Consider the following 15943-nt stretch of genomic DNA (forward strand, 5'->3'; position numbering starts at 1 on the left):
GGAGGGTGTCCTTTTCCAGTTGGCATCTCCAAGAGATATAAAAAATATATGTCAATAATTTATGGAGGGTTTCCATCATGCAAATGATGGTGCAATAATTTTTTGGTTAGCTCAGGCATTAGATTTTTTTCAGATTGGATTGAATAGTAACAATCATACAGGAGAATTTGAGATCATGGAGGTTAGATGAGAGGTGGATCCCTAAATATTTAATGGTGGAGATACTCTACGTAAATAGTAGTTATTTTTGCATAGGTCCACTGTGTCTTGGAAAAGTGAAATATTCAATGCAAACAATTTTGAGTAGTTGACTTTAAAATTGAAGCTTAAATGGAACTAATCAAATGCTTTCTCAGGTTGGATATAGAGATAAGTGGTTGGGTAAGTTACTCTTGGGTAAGTGTGAATACCAAATTATCAACGAACACGGATAGTTTAAATTCTTTATTCAGCATTGGTATGTTATGTTATTGGTCACCCTTATCCTTTGAAAAAAGTTTTCCAGTGTAATAATGTTGTTGTTTTTTTGTGTAGATATACTTTAACTGCATTTCTACCCAGTAGCACATGGTTACCTACTATTCCCTTTCTTCCCCTACACTTTGGTCCCCCTCTGGGGTGAAAGAAAATACCCAGTATTTCCTGGTATGGGGGAGCAGGTGACTCACTTCCCCTCCACCCCTTGTCAGCTCCTGCACCCAGTGCTGTCACATGAGGGTGGGAAAAGAGTTCTAAGCCCTTTGTGAGACCCAAGTTATGACTAGTAGCTTACGCAGGGCTTCCTCTCTTTTCTTACTGTGGCTGAATCAAGTGAGGAAGAGTGAAGAGAAGATGAGTATCAGCTTTTGGGATGGGGGGGATTGTTAAAGTCAAAGTAATGGGAGAGTAATATGTACTCTTCCCAATGCTTAGAGCTGGCATGTGACACTGCAGATGTCACATGCTGGTTCCATAGATCAAGAACTGAATGATCACAAACCACTAATCGCACAGTTCATGATCTTCTCTCTCCCCTCTCTCTATTCCTCGCTCATTGGAGGAAGTCAATTTTGATGACTAGAGACATGGCCTCCTCCAGTGAAGCTGGGTAGGGAAAGTTTACCAGAGCGACCTTAATTGCCTCAAAAAGGCCTATTCAAAATTGCCTGTGGAGAACTGCATCATTCCATCAGGATTCTGGGGACACACCTGCAAAACTCTGAGCAGTATTTTTCAGCGGTGTTTGTCCCTTGCTATAAATTACGCATGGTTGAATCTACAGTAGCAACACAATATGGGACATCATATAACACCCCGAGGTGTTCACTTTGGCTCATCCGAACATGCAGAGCATGTTCAGCTGACCGAAGTCAGTCGATGTATGGCTCATTTTAGCCGATGCACTGCTAAAAACTAGCCATATGGGGCCAAAGTGAATAGCCGAACGGCATTCGGCCCAGTTCCCTTTGGTTCAGTTATTCACTCGGCTGCCTTCGGCGGCTTAGTGAATAACCCCTAAAGACTCTAAAGCCCAGTTCTACTAAGTTTCTAAAAGCACCTAATGTTTGTTTACGTTAGAGGACTGGTGGGCTGGTGGCCTAATCCACTAAATGCCCCTCAAATAAAAATAAATTGGGGCCTGGACTCTTAAAAAACGACACCTTCAAAATGTTGATCTCATGACCCCTCCTGCATTATTTGATTGCCATGGTTACTTTGTCCTGTAGTGGTAAATAGGCCAGTTGGGGGAACCGCAGAGCGTGGCAGCGGACATAGTCATCCTTAAGGCCCAGAAGTGTTTTGGATGTGAAGAATCCTCAGGCAGTTTTGTTCAGCAATGAAGCCAAGATTCCACTTCCAAGATCCTGACAAGCACCATGAAAAGTGAATCTCTTCTTTAACTGGTGTTTTTCTTTTTTATTTCAGAGACAGTCATTTTAATTGAAAATGTAGTGATAATATAGCCCTTTAAAACAAGATTATTTTTGCAGACAGGAGTAGGCACAGACCTTCCAGTGATCCTTACAAATGTATGGAAGAAAGTAATAAAAATTAAGACGAAAGGGTTTGTTCGATCAGTTTGGATTTACTCCGTACAATGTAAACAAAGGTATAAATTCACTTAAAAGTCATTAGAGAGATTCGACTGGAAACAAAATATTTCCCCAAAAAACCAAGCAGATGGAGCAATCCTAAATGACTCCATGTTTATGACTGTCAGTTTGATGTATTGACTTGTTTTTGTGGCCTATACCACATTCTGGGTAAAATATTTCTACAATTGATCTTCCTGCACAGGACAGAAGACCTGAGAGTTCACGGTCTGCAAAGATTTGTAACAAACCCACCCAGTTTCAAATGAAAAACACATGTGTGCTTGTGTAGAAGTTGCCAAACAAAAGATAGACATTCTTTACAATGTTTAATTAATTGTGATGGGTACCCATTCCATATAAAATTACCAAGCCAACAAGTTTACTTTTCCATACATTATTCATAACAATAAGTTATGCGTTCCTATGTTATACAGTAAGTTATGCAAACTGTAATGGGAGAGTGTGGGAAATGTCTCCTTCCTGTACAGCATGTGTAAATAGAAAGTACCAACAACATAAGGATCGCTTATTACAGTATGTTACATTTAAAGTGTATCACAAGCCAAAACCCTTTTTATTTTGCATTCAGGATACAGTGAAAAAGAGTTATTAACCATGTCAACTATTTGTTGCTGTTGTCTCTTCCTTCTGGGGAGATTCATCCTCTCGTTTTGTCCTGGTGCCCATTGTCCCCAGCACTGAAAATGAGGGAAAATACAAAGTTTTGAGTTGCCACCAGAAGAGGAATAGATGGGAAAGCTTCCAATGGGGGCACTTGTTGCATTGGCAGCTGTTTAGGAGAGGATCGCCCTCACTTTGGAAAGATTTCTTTTTAGTTCCTGTTGTATCTACAGGACAGGAAGTGAAGGAAAATCTCCACAATGGGATACACACTGATTTCTTGCCCTATCCAAAATTAAAACACTTTCACTTCACTTCAAACTAAACTGTAGGCAGATATAAATCTTATGGTTGTATATGCCATTAACATATTTTTACATTTCACAATTTTTATTGACATTAGCCTTACGTCTTACGTTGTACCGCATCCAGAAATTGCATGTGCAAGGTGCTGGATCTTTCAATAATGATGTTATGAGGTTGGGATGGGGAAAATGTTTTCATGTGTAGAGCTCATTAGCTTTGTTGGGGCTGCTCTTTTAAATTATGGTGCCTCTGGCAGAGGGACCCAGAGAAAAATCCTGAGATAGAAGATACAACAAGAGCACCAGACCCATAAAGTTTTATTCAGTTCTTTCTTAGATTAAAAAAACAACAACCTGTTTTGGGGTTCCAGACACTTCTCCTTCATCAGAGCTTAAATACTGGATGAACCGGAATTAGAAGTACTGTGCTATGCTAAACTGCTAGCTATTGAGCCAATTCACCTAAAGATTTTTAGATGGATCATTTCTTCTATCAGTTTCCCTATTGAGTCTTTTCATTCCAGTTCATCCAATATTGAAGCCCTGATAAAAGGGGAATGTCCCTCAAAATGAATTAGCTAATTCCCCTCAGTATGAACTGATTAAAACTTTATTGGACTCTTGGTCTTGGTTTTGGTTTTGTGATCTTTTTTGTATCTTCTACCTTAGGATACTTTGTACAGTGGCTCTGTATAGATGTTGATAGAGGCAGAGACAAGAGTGAGCAGAGCTCAGTGGCGTCACAAGGGGGGTGCGGCCCGCACCAGGGTGCCACCATTGGAGGGGTGACACCAAAATTACAGTCATTTTGGTATCACCCCCTATGAAAAGTCAGGAGAGAGGAGGGGACACAGTGGCATACCTCATCCCGCCGGGTGAACGTCCCCTCCTCTCTCTGCTGGCATCCATCACCAAGATGGCCACCAGTAGGCATCAATAAGACAACTGTGCATGCGCGATGACGTCACAGCGAGGTGACACTCAGCCTCGGGACACCCTTGGCAGAGCTATCAGTCTGCTGAGGCTACTTCACTGTCCAATCAACATGAGAGAAAGTGACACTGCTGTATCCTTTAACTCTAACAGAGAAAGTGGTGTTGACCTCCTGGCTGTGGTGTCTAGCAGAGGCGTATGAATTACAAAAATAGCTGGGCAGAATTACAACTCACTTGACAGATTTGTAGAATTGAAGATTTACTTATGTTTATGTATGCATATTTTATGGCTTCAGTGTGTCACGTTTACAATGATTTCAGTTGCAGTGACACTGCCAATGCTTCCACCTAGCTTACCCTTCTGATCTGTGCCCTAAAGCTTGCTTCTACATTGTTCACTACTAATGACTTCTTTAAAGTAAATCTGGGACTGGCTTTTGGGGCGTATGAGAAAAATTAGGAAGCAGAGGTCACCTTCAATGTTATAGGAAAAGCCGACATGTGTATATATCTCTAGCTGCCTATATCTTTACATCTACTGACTGTTTCTGTATTTTATCTAAATATTTTATTATTTTGGTTTTGTGCCAATTGTACTCTAGCTTTATCATTTATAAACTTAGGTTTTATATGATCTTTTCTTATATTATGTGAAATCTTTGTTTTACAATTAAATATGTGATACACATTTGGCACTAAATCCAGAAAGCACTGGGGTTTTTTTTAAATGAGAGAGCACAGCAGATGATTTCCTTTAGAACCCTCCTTCTCCCTGATGGAGGATTTGTAGAGGATCTATCTGAAAAGGTGGGAGGAGTAAGGAGTCATTATTCTGGCTCACTCACCGGCGTGTGTACATTTCAGCTTGAGCTATTGAGGAGTCTAGTAATGCTCCATCTGTGGGCTGAATGTAACACTGCACAATTTTCTCATTTCACATTTCATACTTACATATGTACAACACCACCATGCATTCTCTTTAAGATGGCATCACCTACATATTATATTGTACATTCAGCAAATTATCCTACAACTGGTTTCATTTAGAGTCATGTTGCTCATTTGTTTTGGGGAGGTTTTTAAGTAGATAAATATTTACCTTATTCCTCACATGGTCAAAGGGAGGGCAGTAAGCTATTGTGTGTGAGAAAGCCACTCAATATGATGAATTAAATTGTTTTAAGGTGTGAAGAGGTAATCTGAGCTTCAAAGGAAATTAAGTGCCATGCAGACAAAAAGTACTTAAGTATATAGTTAACTCCGGGCACAAAACTTGTATTTAAATACATTCAGCAATAGCCACTAAGGATATGAATCCACTTGACATCTAAGGACTACTGAACCCCTCGCATCTATGGTATGGAGAGAAGGAGAAGGAGGTGTTTGTAATCATCTCCTATGTTGACAACGCTGCTCCTCCATAGGTAAAGTATGATAAGTGAGCATTGGCACTTGAAGGCAGGAAGTGTGATACTGGCAGTGTTACCAGAGAAAGGAAAGGAAGAAAAAAATAAAAATAAAACTAAGGCAGCCACTATATCTAAGGACTGGTAGGCTGCAATGTTACATAGTTACATAGTTACATAGTATTTGAGGTTGAATAAAGACACAAGTGCATCAAGTCCCACCTATTGCGTGTGTTCATTTATGTTTGATCAGGCAGTACATTATGCATTACAATTACAATGCATCACAATTTTTTGTTGTTCGGTTTAGATACGCTTTGATGAATACAGAGCTGCATTTAATGTGCCTTTTATACCTGACTGGAGTAAAGCTCAATTACGTTTACTGACTGATAAGCATGGGAATCAGAAAAGTCTTAGGGGGGCTATTCACGAAGGAGACGAAGGGTCCAGCCATAGCTTCGGCTGATCCTTCTGCTCTCTTCAGCCACCGGAGCCCTTCAGTTTAGTCGAACCAAAGTGCTTCTGTGCGGGCTATTCACTATATCCCATACAGCAGCAGGAGTTGGCCGAGCGGCTCAGCCAAGCCGAAGGCAGTGACAGCCTTCGGCAGCTTTGTGAATAACCCCCTAGGTCTTTATCAGCAGGCTTGCTATGGGTCTTTGAGGGTATTGAAGCAAGAGGGTCAGTATGACAGCCAGCACCTAGCATCTTCAGATATATGCCTGTGCAATAGCACCCTCCATGATTATCTAATGATAGGTTTCTTTCAATGATAAATGTCAGAAAAGCAACGCTTTCAAAATTGGAAGTGTAAACCTTTCTCAGATCTCCACCTTTCCTCTACAAAGTGACAGGTGCGCTTTAACTTCAATTACCATCAGAAAAGAACACATATTTTCTAAAGCTGCAGTTTCTAACCGAACGGGAAGATATATTTTGGGGGATTTTCTGCATTTTTATGTTTCTGTTGACATATATTTTGCTCAATATTTTACATTCCATTTTCATACGATTCTTGAATTATTTTCTCTCTACATCATTTTTGTCAGTTTGTTTTTCTAAGGTTGGAGTATAAATTGAATTAAAAAACAAAACAAACCCTAAACACTATAAATAATTCATCCTCGATTTCCACTGAAAACAAAGAAGGAATTATAAATCTTTTTTATGGCTTTATGTCTTGCTCTGACAGAGCCTGTCTTTTTGACTATTTTTGTTTAAATAAAGTGAGATAGATTTTTCAGTTTTAAATATTTCTAAGAGCCTTGCGGTATTTTTCTATTTGTAAAATTGCTATGCTGTCACCAATAACCTAATTCATAATTTTAATAATGGATTTAATTTATATAAGTGTCTTTGAGCTCCTGAGCGCCAGGGTCTAGATAACTGGTTCTTAGCCAGTGATATGTGTACCTTAGGATATACTTCTTTGGAGGCACAGCAAATAATAAATCATATATAAAACAAATATCAGTTATTTATTTAAAACATAATGGCGTTTTTGGATAACAGAGAAACACAATTAGGGAGTACTTATAATATATATTGTATACAATGTCAAGTCATATGTTAATATGAGAGAGAAATATCATCATTTTCGCATGTAGGTGCACCCAACGCATGTTTGTGTGTGTATGTGGGGGCGGGGACTTTGAAAAAAAAAATTTGTTTTTTCTCTTTGTTTTTTTTTTATATGTGACTTGAATTTTTTTTTAACTTTTTTTTTCCACTTAACTCTATTGCTTTCATGCGGGGGGCTAACAAAATGCCAAAATGCACATTGGCCAAACAGCAGGTGGTTAAAGAACAAATATACACTCTTTTTTTTCTTTTTACATATATTTACTGCTAGCAAGCAGTAGATATATTCAAAAACAAACAAAAAAAAAGTTACCAAATAGGTAAAAACTTACCTGTATCTTGCTTGCTCCTGTCTGAAGATTTGAAAATTCCTGAGCGGCCATGAAGGATCATGGAGCAGGCGCATGCGCAGTAGAGATCTTTGGCGGGGAGAAAAGGAGAGACACAGTGCTAGTCAATACACGCAGCGTGCACGTGGACAAACACCGTGGGACACAGAAAACACAGCAGTCAGCGCTGGATCAGAGACTGGCACCAGCGTTGGAGGGACTCGTGAAAACTGCTGGAAAGAAGAAGATGATTGGATCAGAAGGCATCATTCGGGGTAAGTCCTTAAAGCAGCATGGGGGGAATGTGACTTTAACCACTTCACGCGGGCTCACATAAATACGCATCACCCGCTTGGAGTGGTTATACCAAGAACACAGCTGCAGCCGTGTTCTTGGTACCATTTCAAACATCAGGTGATAGCTGTTTCTGTACAAGCAATCCTGCATCTGTATAGGCGACAGATCGCTTGTATTGTGCTGCACTGTGTCACCCCCCCCCTCCTCTCCACCGCCAGCTTTCCTGGGCTTCGCTGTTCCTCCTGCCCCTGGGCCCTTCTAGCCGTTGATCTCTCCTCCGATCACTGGACACGGAAGTGATGTGTATTGCATCATTTCCGGCGACACTGTGCACATTCTCCGGCTCCTAGAGCCAGGAGAAGAAGCTGGTGAAGCAGATATCTGCTTCATTGGCTTCTTTGGGGTACCTAGGTGTCTGAAAGACCCCTGATGTCTCCATAAAGAGGACCTGCCACATCCCATTTGCTATTACATAGGGGGATTTTTAGCCTCCTATGTGATAGCAGTAAAGTTTAGGGTAAAAAAAAGTCGATTGTTACACTTTCCCGGCAATTCTTCTGTAAAGAAAAACTACTTTCTGTTCATATATTTTATGGTAAAGCATTCTTTTCATTTTGGATATTTGAAGCAAATGATCTCTCAGGTGATTTCTGCTTTACTGTGACCTTGACTGTATATTAAAGGCTTGCGAAGAAATGAAAAGAGAACCATTTACATTACGAGGTCACATTCTATTTGACTTAAAATAGCCAACGACTCTATTTCCTTTTTTTTTTTTTACTGGGGAAAGAGGAGATTATGTCACAGCTTCGCAATAAAATCTTTCATTTCAGTCAATCTGTCCAAACATTTCACAACAGGAAGCAATAAAATATAATTTCCCCACTATAGAGTAAAGCGGAGAGTACACACATGCAAAAACAAGCTATATCATCGACCTTAAATAAAAAAGGCAAAAACATTAAAGGGACACCTGCACTTTTCTCATCCTCTGTTTTATAAAAAAACTCTACACATTTATAGAGAACCGTTCTCTAATGGGCATTTGTAATAGCCACAATCTTTGAATTACTATAATTTGGTTATATTTCTATAAACTTTGTATTACTATAATTTTGAAAACTTTCCTCTTGGGGATTGCTTGTTCCATTTCTATTACTTACTCGTATTCTACTCCTGTCAAATGAAAAGCGTTGGGCTTTGCATCAATTCTATAACAGTCACTATTACCTAACAAAGTCCTTTTAGTGGCTCCAAAGAGCTGCTATCTTGCTATCCATTTTGAGCAAGTTGGTGTGCGGATGACAGTACTTTTCTTCTCCTGATTACGATACAGAGCTGCCATGCCCTGTTTGGTGACTTCAGCACCCATTTAGCATTGGTCTTTTTCCCTAGGGAATGCGTATAGATACAAATTGCATATTACTGCATCTAATAGACATTTACCACTGCCATATTATAAAAGCCTGCCAGGCTTACATGAAATACAACTAAGGCTTTGTTCATCAACAGATGCAATTATGCCTTTCAAGGTTTTGGATATGGAGATATCATGCAACACATTACTGGTTTCCTTTTTGACCAAGAATATGTATTTATGCAAACTTACATATGCTAAGGGCAGTTAGATACAATGGATTTATAACTCTGGAATGCAGAACTCATGAACTCTACAGCAACATACCAAGCTCTGTAACTACTTTTCTACAGACTGCACTGATAATGCTACGTTACAATTGGTCAAACTGGGGTTAAGATATTATTAGAATAAGAATATTATTAGAACTACAAATCAACACAGTATTGCCAGGGATGCCATTAGAAATCACGCTATCATGCTATTAAAAAATATATCAATGTCTAGCTATGTTGCAGATACTTCCACACACACAATGTGATTTCCCACCTCTCCACCCGCTCCCCATAATCTCCTGTGCCACTCCTGCAACAGCCTACTGGGACCAGGCACCTGGAAACCAAACAAGCCACCGCTCCGCCAATCATCTGCCACTTTACTGCCTACAAGAGCAGTACAGCATGTAACTTCTTTTGGAATGATGCTACACTGGGGCCACCCCCAGGCAGCTCCTGTTGGACCAGGGCTCCCCGGATAACCCAAGGAGCCCAGGGCCCGCTACAGGAGTACTGCCTGTACCCCCTATCAGCAATACTGAATATTGCAACTGGATGACACAGAGTAAATTTGAGACATGTAAAGACATCAAAGTAAATACTAGAAGTGTTATGATTGAACATATACCAGTGGAATTTGTGAGATTATATTACATGTACAATGAAAATATTGTAACATTTGATCCATAATTTTATTACCTATGCATTGTGCAGTCGATATGGGTGGTGGTGCCATTTTACTCACCTGTTTCCTTAGTTGCCTGAGCAGACTCTGGAATGTTGCTCACTACTCCCAGGCTCCCTTTTATGGCCAGACAGGAGAGCATCATCTGAGAGAGTCAGATGGGAGCTTCCTGTCTCTGAGTGATGATGTCACCCCAATCCCTATATATAAACCACTCAGTCCATTCTGCCCTTGCCCTTGCATGGTCTTCCTGCTAATGCATTCCTGCTGCTCTGAGTATCCTGATTCCGTGTATGACCCGATCCTGGCTAACGTTCCCCTCTGGCTCCTGCTCCTGGCTTGTTACTGACAACGCTGATTTCCTGGCTCCTGCTCCTGGCTTGTTCCTGACGCCGCCGATCTCTGTGTTCCTGACCTGGCTTGGATGACTACCCACTCCGGCTCTTGACTCTGGCTGGTTTATGATTCTGCTTGCTCCTGTGGACACTGTTCTTAATAAATATTTTAACTAGCACCTTTTGCTTGCCTGGTTTTCATTGTGCCCTGACAGGTAGATGAAATTTTGTATGCTCTCTTCAATATAGATAGTTTAAAGTATAACTGCAAAACTAAATAAACAACACTTAGTTTTCTAAATCAAGGTGTATTATAAAAAAATTTGGACAAAATCCTGTTTCTTTCATTCTTCATTCTTTCTTGCATCTCATTGCTGATGATCTCTTTTAGCCTTTTTATAGCATCTACTGTCTACTTACAGGCATGGCCACTGTTAGGAATTTTGGAGCCCCCATACAACTTACCTGGAAGGCCCCCCTCCCCATTTACATACACGTGCATGCCCTTTGCACTTGTGTTAATTTGAATCAGATGGTGGGGAGGCAGGGTTGGTTGTACATTTTTCATTTATTTTATAATTTTTTACTTTTTTCATTACCTTTTTATTTAATTTTTTCCCTTAACTTTTGCTGTCACAAAGGGGCTAGCAAGCCCTTGCAGGCTGGTACAAGTGATCTGAGTGGCTGTACTGCTGCCACCTACATTACTTGTACTTGACAAACTGCACAGGAATTGCAGGGAGTTCTCATTGGAGGGATCTTTGCAGGTGCCTGGGCCCGGTGTGGGAAGGCTGGCATGTATGTACCATGCCTGCATAATATGTGTTTAAACAGCCACTCAAAGGCTTCAGTGGAAGCTCTTTTGACAGGATGACAACAAAGAAGAACAATTGGGAGAAAGGGAGTGTTGTCACCTTATATCAGAAAGTGCGTGAACAAAGGATTTCATAGCAGGATCACCAGCTACTGTTTTATTTAAAGCTGCAAATGTAAAAAGTTTGAAAACAACTCACATGTTACACTCATGTAAGATTTTTCTGATTGGGTTTAGATGTGCTTTAAGGCAATATCTTTGAAAATTGTTTAATGAAAAATTATACCTGTTAAACATTTGCCCTCTTGACATACAAACATATTATGGTTAACCGGGAACTAAGCAACTGTAAAATTATGTGATAAGATATATAAAATGCTTGGTAGGATTGTTTGGATATGTTTAAAGATGTTTTCATTGTTCTTAAAATAAAGAGAACGTCAAACCTGTGAGCATATTGTTTGAATGGCTTAGTTGATAGTTTATAGGAATTGGGAATTTAATTCCCAAACTCTGAGACCCAAAGACAGTGTATGTATACAGTATATATATATATATTTTTAGGGTGGTCATAATAATCTGACCACTTCAGTGTATATATATATATATATTAATAAGCTACTTCCCTTTCTCTTCAGGCCAGCTATTTAACATGCTGGGTCCTCTTCCTCTTTGCCTTGTCTCTTCACTGGGCAGTCCTCAATAATGCAGAGGGCCATTCTCTGCCTCATTACACAATGAGCGTAGGGCACAGAGGTGACACCACCTGAGGGGGAAAATCCATGACACCCTGCACTTACAGTATGTCCTCAGTAGGGATGTCTCGATACCGATGCTAGCATCGGAATCGGACCCGATACAAGGCATTTTGACAAGTACTTGTACTTGTCAAAATGCCCTGATGCATAGCGCCGAAGCTTGCGCTGTTTTTTTTTAACATTACCTTCCGTGGTGGGGTGTCCTCTGGGCCGACTGAGCGGAGGAGCGTCACGTCACTGCTGTGGGTGGAGCTCCAGGTGGGGTCCTAATGTAGGTGCCCGTCGACTGCCCAGAGGATCTCCCTCAGAGCGCCGCCCACCAGAGCAGCAGTGATGCGATGCTCCTCTTCGCAGACGATGTCCTTCAGTGCCGGAGAGCAGCGGCTGGTCCGGCGGGAGGAGTTCCAGGTGGGGTTCTAATTTAGCTGGCCGGCACCTCTGGGCCAGCTAAATTAGGACCCCACCTGGAGCTCCTGCCACCGGACCAGCGCTGACTCATCACTGCTCTCCCGCCACAGCACAGTGAGTGAGGGCGGGGGGGACAACTAATTGTAAAGCAGGGACTAATTGTAAAGCAGGGACTAATTGTAAAGCAGGGACTAATTGTAAAGCTATTGTCTCCAGTGTATAAGCAGTGTGTACTCTATATATATCTGTATATTCTATCTGTACACATGTCCCGTACACTGCAGTAATAGATTTACAATTCTGCACTGCTAACATGAATAGGTTAAAGGATCCATAGTATAACTACATGTTATGTGCGATTATGTACTACGGATCATTTAACCTATTCATGTTAGCAGGGGATAATTGTAACTGCAGTGTACAGGACATGTGTGCTGTATGTGTACTATGGATCATGATTTAACCTATTCATGTTAGCAGGGCAGAATTGTGAGCACCTCCCACAAGCTGAGCACTGAGACGCGATGCAGCGATCCTGCCCAGCGCCGACTACGAGAGGCACCGCCTCCACTACACTAGAGCAATAGATTTACAATTCTCCCCTGCTAACATGAATAGGTTAAATCATGATACATAGTACATAACATGTAGTTGTACTATGAATCATTTAAAGTCACCTGTCCCTTTAAAAAAAAAAAAAAAAAAGTATCGGTAATTGGTATCGGCAGGTACACAAGGGGAAGTACTTGTACTTGGTCCTGAAAAAGGGGCATCGGGACATCCCTAGTCTTCAGTATTCTGACTGGAATGACACTAGGAAAAACTGAGGACATCTAGTGGTGAAAAACAATTACTACAAGGGACACCTGCAGGGGGGATAAAAGACAGTATACAGAGTCAGCCATGTTTTGGACATATAAATTTGGGTCAGTTTGTCATTTGACGGGTATGAGTCCTGTAAAAGAGCTTATAATTATACTTACCCTTTAAAATACACTTTCTCCTGCTTATTCCAAGGACTCTCCACTCTGTTGCATCACTTGTGACAAGGGTGTATAGCAATTGCTACTTCTACTGCAGAACATTTTTTTTATCATTGTATACTTCCAAAAAATAAGTTTATATCTTTGAATCAACACGCTGCATGTTCAGAATTTACAAACCTTTAGAATCCTTTCATGCCACAGCAACCATGCAATACTTGTGATAAGAGCAAATCATTTGTATGCTCTTCCTAACTTTTGCTGCCCAAACTGTTTGAAAATAACAGTCTTTTAAACCAATACATTATCTAACCCCAGCGTTCGTCTTCTGCTGCAATTTTCCTCCTCCTCTCTCTCCCTTTAGCCTTTAGTGGAATGCATCAAGCTATCTCCCTTCACTTTATGTATTTTATGATTAATTTCACCTTTTCTATGTATTTTGAGTCAGCCTGTCAGACAAATGTCACACATTTGATATGACAATCTGCATTGCACTCATATTTAATTAATGTCGCTTTCCCCATTCATCATCCCGCTGTTTGGTTCCTAGTTGTTCTTTTCAGACGCCCGGCTTTCTTGACAGAAGCCATGATGAAACACAACCATATTCATCTATTTCTTGCACCTCTTACATTCCCAGCATTACTCTCCGTTAGCCGATTCTGCACTTCAAGGAATCTTTATCTGAAAATATTCTCTGTAGAGTCCGCAGTCATGTAATTTTTACCGTTTTGCCATATGAATTTAATTACAATTTTTTTCCCATGTCACATGGTCTTATCATTTCTGGGACATGCACTGAGGTTTCTGGAAATTATGAAAATGCACCGTGTTCTCAAGTGTATCTTAGCAATAGGGAGGAAAAAAAAAAAAAACATCTCAGGCTATAGAAACTAGTTAATAACAAAGGGATTCATATATCCAACAAAGTAGAATAATGACATATTGCTGAGTACAAAATAATACAAGTATTCACAATGTAGATTAGACAAGTAGGTATTTTCTTGCCTACTTACATACATGAAGTTAAAGGAGACAGACCGGCTAAGGGACACAGAGCTGATCTGTGTCAGACATTTGTGAACACAGGATTTACTGTTGTGCAATCTTTTGCAGCATCTCAGTCCAGGAAGTAGTACACACTATTCTGACTCATTGGGGCGGCACACACACTAACCCTGGAAGATGCCTCAACATAGATGAAAAGAAAATCGGAAAAGGGCATTATCACCAGAAGTACTGTGATGTCAGTGGAAAAAAAAATGATTTTTTTTTTTAAATATATGAATATATATAAATATTGAAGTCTGGGGGTGAGGAAAAGGTGAATCCTGTGAAGAAATTCTGGCCATTTTCAGGGCTCATAGGCAAACTACTGTCAAGGTATGGGAAGATGCGGACTGCCATAGAGTACATGTATCAATGCGGGGAGATGGTCTTTTTATGTGGCTTCAAGAGCAACATTGTTTAAATAACATGCTCGGGGAATGCCTAGAGCTATACATGATTTTAGGGATTTTACTACAACAATTAAGATACTGCAGAGCATACAGCAATGTTAAACTGGCCAGTAACAGGACGATTTTAATCAGGGATAATGGGCTGAAATGTACTAGTGACAAATAGTGCCGGCAGGTGTTTTACTACAAGAATTGAGGGACTGCAGATGATGGAATAGTGGAATAGTGTAAAATTGGCAATCAGCAGGACCATTTAAATAACAAAGGCTAGGCCCCAATTTTCTAGAGGCAAAGAGCACAGGCAGGTGTTTTACTACAATTTAGCTACTGAATAAGACAGAGCTGTGTAAAATTTGCCAGCAGCAGGACAGTTTAACTCAGGGATATAAGATCTAATTGTGTAGGCCTAACTTTTTTTTTTTACTATAGTACTATAGGGATAGGGGTGCAGTGAATGTTACTGATATATTTGAGGTGGCTTAGTTGCACACTTTTCTTCTGCATGCTTGTTTTTCTGGTCAGCTGCACCTTCAATTTTGAAAAGGCCCTATCAACATAAATTTAAAAAAAAACCTAAAATACCACCTGAAAAAAAGCAAAAGCCCATTTTTGTTAAAAGATAGCCTTGTAGCAAAAAAAAAAAAAATAAATGGCTATAGATGAGACAAAAGCTAAATGTAGCCAATGACCTCAAATCAAATCCACCAAAATTTCTTTTACAAAAAATGCCCCCAACAATAAGAACACAAACAAGGAAGCAAAGGGTTTGCTTGACCAAATAGCTGGGCCTGAGAATATTTTACAATGTCCTAACTGTCTCTAGTGTCTCCCTATGCCATTTGTCAGCTTTCCTTATCCTATCCTTACATCCTTACAGCAGCTTCCAAGTCACTGACACAATGACTACTCTGAGCCGCCATATGGAAGAAGGCTAATTTAAAAAAAAAAAAGCATTATTTGCCAATCTAAGCTTGCTGGCCATGGTTCAAAGACCATACAGTGCATTATTGTTAAAGGAGAACTATGAGGCGAGTGAAAATCACTCAGCCTCATAGTTCTAGCCGACCTGTGACAATTAAACTGTCACAGGTCGGCTCAATAGATCGGGAAGTGAGCGAATACATACTGTTGCTCGCTCACTTCTCGATCTATCCCTGCAGAGAGCCATGACTGTCACTCACGGCTTCCTGCAGGGACTCCCCACCTCCCCGCTCCGATCCTCCAGCGCTGACTGGCAAAACGGACGGGGGAGGGGGCGTGTACAGCTGGCTCTGCCTCCAGATAGGCAGAGCCAGCTGTCAATCCTGCAGCTGGGT

This window comes from Nanorana parkeri, unplaced genomic scaffold (genome assembly GCF_000935625.1).
Source record: "Nanorana parkeri isolate BGI_ZX_2015 unplaced genomic scaffold, ASM93562v1 scaffold194, whole genome shotgun sequence".
NCBI lineage: Eukaryota > Metazoa > Chordata > Amphibia > Anura > Dicroglossidae > Nanorana > Nanorana parkeri.